Below are 6,515 nucleotides of genomic sequence, written 5' to 3'. Positions count from 1 at the left end.
CTTGTGTTCATTTATATTTCGTGTTAGTGACCCTGTCTTCGTTCACGTTTCTCTATGCTTATTAAAATTCTATCTGTTCAACATTGCCAATACAAAGGCCTGCTTCCTGCCTGAAGTCTCTAGCTTTATAGATCTCATTTTCCATCTCTAGCCCTGGTCCACATTGCACAACTTGTTACCTCTATTATTTTACCTTTTTCCCTAAGAATTTCATCCAAGTAGTTTGAAAGATATTCAATAGTAAGAATTATGTTTTTGTAATCACTCTCCACCAGCATTATACAGTTATGACACATAAATCCTTAGTTCATTCATTTAAAATGAGTTTTTGGGAATTCCTTGGTGGCCTAGTTGTTAAGGATTTGGCTTTGTCACTGCCATGGCTTGGACTCAATCCCTGGCCCAGGAACTTTCACATACTGTGGATATGGCAAAAAAAAAAAAAGGGGGGGGGGGTTAGTTACTATATGCTAACTACTTGAGATGCATCAGAGAATAAGGACCTTGGTTTATGGAGTATATAATCCAATGTAAGATTTACTAAGTTGTAAAGGAATGAATAAATTTATTTATTTTTGACTTGATAAATTTTATAATGAAAATTAATTAAGCCAATGAGATGAAAAGAGAAAGGAAGTTATGAGTAAAATTTTAGTTAGAGAGTTTTATTTTAAGGGATGTATTCATATGATTTTGCAGACTGCCAAATTCAAAAGCTGCAGGATACTACAGGAGACCAAGCTGGAGACCCAGGAAAGAATTGTAGTTTGATTCTAAAGGCTTTCTTCTGGCAGAAATCCCTCTTCCTCCAAGAAAGTCAGTCTTTTTTTGCTGTTAAGGCCTTCAACTGATTAGATGAGGCCTGTCTATATTAGGGAGGATAATCTGCTTTATTCAAAATCTACTTATTTAAATGTTAATCTCATCTAAAAAATATCCCTTAGGAAAATCTAGAAAAATGTTTGAATAAATATCTACATACTATACAAAGTTCCCTGGTGGTCTAGTAGTTATGATTCTGTACTCTCGCTGCTGTGACCTGGGTTCAGTCCATGGTCTGGAAATTGAGATCCCACATCAAGCTGCTCATACTGCTGCCAAAAACAAAAACCTGCATACTATGGCCCATCCAAGTTGGCATATAAAACTAACAATCACAAGAACTGAGTTGAAGTTTGAAAGATTTGAATAAATTAAAAGAAGAAAGGAGGGAAGTGTGATTCTAAAAGAAAGAATAGATCCAGAGATATGAAATACAACATTGTGTAGAGCTCTTTAAGATTATTATTATAAGAAATTAGAAAGTAGAAAATGATGGAGAGAAATTCTGAGGACATTTGTGGGATCCAGGTCATGAAAGGTCTGATGTGGCATGTTCAGAAACTTTGACATCATTCTGTACATAGTAGGGGGGGGGCAATGAAGGCTCCCTAGTTGTATTTGCATATGGCACAGATTACTTTGACTCCAATGTAGAAAATGGATTTATGAGGGCAAAATTGGTGCTGAAGAAACCAGTTGTAGAAGCACTGTAGTAGTTTCCAAAGGTCATGGTTAAAATGGGAACAATGGAGTGGTTGTGATGTTAAAGGGGAGTTATATATGAGAAATATTTACAAGGTAAAATAAATAGAACTTAATGAGGAGATGTGTAGGAACGGAGGAGAAGGACTTCCTGATACCTAGCTTGGATGCTCACATAGATTTAGACTCTGTTATTTGAGGTCAGAATATAAGGGGAAGAGGAAGTTTGTGGAGGATAGAGGTGGGGAAGATAATGCCTTGATGCATATGATGAATTCAGATTTGAATATACGAGGTATGAAGAGCCAATGGAACTTCAAAAGGAGATGAGAAAAAGACTCTGTGTGCCTTAAGTCCATGAACTTAAGACAAAATTATGGGATTTATCAACATATAGAGAGTAGTGTTCTAAAAGAACTTGATGAAATTGACCAAACATAGCCCAAAGAGAAAAAGATCAGTGAACCAAGGGAAGAGGGGAAGAAACTCATAAAAAGAACTAAAAAGGAATAGTCAGAGAGGTAGAAGGGAGACAAGGACAAAAAGCATCAGAGAAGTCAAGACAAATGAAGGAAGTAAAGGGAATGAAAGATCAACAACATCAACACAGCAGACTTTAAGACAGACAACCACTTGCATAGGTCTGTGGTATGTAGCAGTTGGAAGCCTTTGCACACTGAGGCACAATAGGGTATGGGAAGATTGCTATGGGTTGAACATGAGTGGGAAGAAAGGAAATCGTGATGATGAAAATCCTTCAACAAAAACTCTGGCTGAAAAGAAAGAGAAGGAGAAAGACTCAGGTTAAATGGAAGATTATAATTTTTAGCATGGGGAAGACGTGAGCATGTTTAAAGACTGTGGGAAAAGAGCCACATTGTTGGACAGGTAAATGGAGGGTGGAGAGACCTTTGCTGGAACATAGTAGGCTGCAGAGGAGATGGGAATAAATTAGTTCAAGTGTTTGGCCCTGGATAACCATTCTATGGCTAGAGGGAAAGACCAGCTTGATTATGAGAAAAGAGCACATGTGTGGATGGGGAAGTCAAAAACTGAAAAACTGTATGTTGATAGCCTCAGTTTTTTCAGAATAATAAGAGCTGAGATAATTATTAGAATGCAGGTGGGATGGAAGTTAATTAGTGTGGTTTAAGGCAACTGCTGAAACTTTGGGATGGTAAGTAAAAGAAATAGGATTAAAAACTGCCAAGGAGCTCAACTCATGTTAGATACCATGAATGTACAGGGTATTCAGAGTTAACTATTGTGTAATATTTGGTGTTGATAGGGCCAAAAGCAAAGACCCAATAGAGGTAAAGAGTACTGGTATATTATTAAACTGCTTTCAGTGAAGATTATTTTAATTCTTCAAACCTCTTTTCTTTTACTTTAGGATGATATTATAGACAAATTTCTAGAAACATTACTAAGTTTTATCCCCTAAAATGTCCACTATCTGATCATCTTAATTTTGTAATATCCTTAATCTACTTCAGCTTAATGTGAAAAGGAAGAATAATGAGAGTTTTCTAATGATAGAAAATTATCCTTTCCAAATACACAGCTCTCAATTAGATAAATAACAATACTCTTTTAATGTATTTTCTTACAGCAAACCCCTAGAAATCTTAATATAGAATTTTAAAGATGTGCATATGCATACAGGCGTGTATATTTGTTACACTGCAGATCTTACATTGGAAGACTATAAGTTCTGTTCATGCTGGGTATTTTCCTTTTGTATTATTGAAAGAGAAGCAAATCTATTTCCTCTGTATTTACAGGAATGAAATGAGTATTGGAAATAGCAATTAAAATCCCCAAGAAAACTGCATTAAAGATGAAGTACAATACATTAAAAATACCATATGGAGAGGACAAAATCTGATATTGAGCCAGGAAGAAAATGGTCATAAAGGTCCAGGATTCAAGGACAAGCTTTCCCTGATCCTTCACTCTCTGCAAGGTGCAGGATTTCCACACATATGGTGTTAGAATCTTTCACTGTTCTACAACCCCTGGTGTAAGACCATATGTGCTGCAATCCACAAGCACAACAGGATGAGATAAGAATTATCTGCCAATTTTTCCTTGGAGTTGCCTTGTGTTAAGGAGTTTTATTCCTCGCCCCTATTGTTATAATTCATTGAATTAATTACAGAAGCTTTAAAATATTTGAAATCTCCCCACCTCCACAGCCTCATATATGACTGACTGTTGTTCAAGTCTGTGCCCACAACCACCACTGTAATCCATTTGGGCCTCAAACTTAATCTCATGGAAAATTCAATCAGCTAGTTGATTAGGCACTAAATTATACTTTTCTCTGGCTGTGTTTTCTGTTGCCTCTAATTCATAAATATTTTAATTACTGAATCTTTCTCCCACCACCCTGCTCCCATTTTGATTTGTTTTGAAAAGTCCAGAGTAGCATCTTGATATGCCAAATTTCCAGTTCTGTATTTTTCTTGTCTTTTTGTTCATTTATTTTTTAAAAATACAAGGATATATAAAACATTAGAGATAGTTCCCGTGGTATTGCTTTAGTTGGACCAACCTTATGAGGATTTGACATGTAGTATAAGATTTCTCATGCTTGGCACTGTTGACATTTTGGACCAGATGATTCTTTGTTGTGGGTGGCTGTCCTGTATATTGTAAAATGTTTGCCAGTATCCCCTGCTTGTCTTGATTAGATGCCAGTGGTCACTCCTTTATACTTATGACAAACAAAAGTGTCCTCAGGTTTTCCCAAATATCTCCTGGGTGACAAGATTGTTTCTGATGTAGAAATGGAGTACCTTTGGGAACCTCATAGTGCACCCACACCAATAAACTCCTCTTGAAAGAGCAGATAGCCTTAGGAGGAGCAAAGTATTCATCCTTATCACAATATTTTATAAGTGAGTATAAATTATTATAAAATTCTGAGGAAATGTTAGAGTGTGTATATGTGTGTGCATGTGCTTGAGTGTGTGTATATGTATGTGTTTGAACAAGTTGAGAATTCCTGAATTTAGAAACTAAAGGAAACCAAAGGAAAAATTGCCACCGAGTAGGAACAAAATGCAGAAAGGAATGACTATGGACATTGAAATCAAAATTGTCTGTCCAGATTTTTCTTAGTTCTGTTGCAATTGAACTAATTACTAAAAATTGATTTCTACTACCAAATCTTATTGATTTTCTCTCTCAGATCTCTCTTAATCTGTCCAACTGGATTCCATTTTTATTACAACCAATACCTAGTCTAGATCACTCCAGTAATGCTTAATTGTCCCCTGAACTCAATCTGGTGCTACTTTAATTCCTTCTCTATACTTCAGTCAACTTGATATTTTCAAAAACCCAAATCCAGTCAGGAACCCCCACTGCTTTACACCCATCAATGTGTCCTACTGCCCGTAGGATAAAAACAAAACTCCTTAAGGTGGCCAAAACTCCTTATATGATCTCTCACTTCATTCTTCTTTAATCTGATGTCCTAACATATTCCCGTTTCACTCAATAAGTTCCCTCTTTTCCTGGATATTTGCGTACACTATTCTTTTTTTTTTTTCCCACTGTACAGCAAGGGGATTAAGTTATTCTTACATGTGTACTTTACATTTTTTCCCACCCTTTGTTCAGTTGTAACATGAGTATCTAGACATAGTTCTCAGTGCTATTCAGCAGGATCTCCTTGTAAATCTATTCTAAGTTGTGTCTGATAAGCCCAAGCTCCCGATCCCTCCCACTCCCTCCCCCTCCCATCAGGCAGCCACAAGTCTTTTCTGCAAGTCCATGATTTTCTTTTCTGAGGAGATGTTCATTTGTGCTGGATATTAGATTCCAGTTATAAGTGATATCATATGGTATTTGTCTTTGTCTTTCTGGCTCATTTCACTCAGGATGAGAGTCTCTAGTTCCATCCATGTTGCTGCAAATGGCATTATGTCATTCTTTTTTATGGCTGAGTAGTATTCCATTGTGTATATATACCACCTCTTCCCAATCCAATTATCTGTCGATGGACATTTGGGTTGTTTCCATGTCCTGGCTATTGTGAAGAGGGCTGCAATGAACATGCGGGTGCATGTGTCTCTTTTAAGTAGAGTTTTGTCCAGATGTATATGCCCAAGAGTGGGATTGCGGGGTCATATGGAAGTTCTATGTATAGATTTCTAAGGTATCTCCAAACTGTTCTCCATAGTGGCTGTACCAGTTTACATTCCCACCAGCAGTGCAGGAGGGTTCCCTTTTCTCCACAGCCCCTCCAGCACTTGTTATTTGTGGATTTATTAATGATGGCCATTCTGACTGGTGTGAGGTGGTATCTCATGGTAGTTTTGATTTGCATTTCTCTTATAATCAGCGATGTTGAGCATTTTTTCATGTGTTTGCTGGCCATCTGTATATCTTCCTTGGAGAACAGTCTATTCAGGTCTTTTGCCCATTTTTCCATTGATTGACTGGTTTTTTTGTTGTTGGGTTGTATAAGTTGCTTATATATTGTAGAGATTAAGCCCTTGTCAGTTGCATCATTTGAAACTATTTTCTCCCATTCTGAAAGTTGTAAAAAATAGGGAACGCTTCACGAATTTGCATATCATTCTTGCGCAGGGGCCATGCTAATCTTCTCTGTATCATTTCAGCTTTAGTATATGTGCTGCCGAAGCGAGCACTGCATATGCTATTCTTTTTCGTCCTGAAGATACTTCCTTTAATCCAAGTTGTGAAGGAGCATGAATTTTATTACTATAGATTGCTTCCCACTAGATATGTTTGTCCCATGAGAGTAGGGAGGGATCTGATCTATCTCCATCTATCTCTATCTCTGTCTCTATCTCTAGCTATCTCTAAAGACCAGCAACACAATGTCGGTATATAGTTAGTGTCCAATAGTTTTTTCATCACTGAATGAATAAAGAAATAAATAAACTCTCCTTCAGGGAAATCTATGAAGTTTTGATGGGGCTGCACCCTTTTTTTTTTTTTTCCTTCATTTTTAG

At 36.9% G+C, this 6,515-nt stretch overlaps 1 non-coding gene across 1 annotated transcript; it reads right to left on the bottom strand.

Annotated features, from left to right (window-relative positions):
- Nucleotides 1-6,081: 6,081 nt before the first annotated feature.
- Nucleotides 6,082-6,188, bottom strand: LOC146407027 (U6 spliceosomal RNA). Its single transcript, XR_014833053.1, has one exon. It is a non-coding gene; the product is annotated as a U6 spliceosomal RNA (small nuclear RNA).
- Between the last annotated feature and the right edge of the window lie 327 nt (nt 6,189-6,515).

The sequence above is a fragment of the Sus scrofa genome, chromosome 1 (genome assembly GCF_054392235.1).
Source record: "Sus scrofa isolate SSC_HxYL_T2T_F1_AM1 chromosome 1, Sscrofa_HxYL_maternal_Yorkshire_Landrace_v2.0, whole genome shotgun sequence".
Taxonomy (NCBI): domain Eukaryota; kingdom Metazoa; phylum Chordata; class Mammalia; order Artiodactyla; family Suidae; genus Sus; species Sus scrofa.
This window is presented reverse-complemented; position numbering and strand designations above follow the sequence as displayed.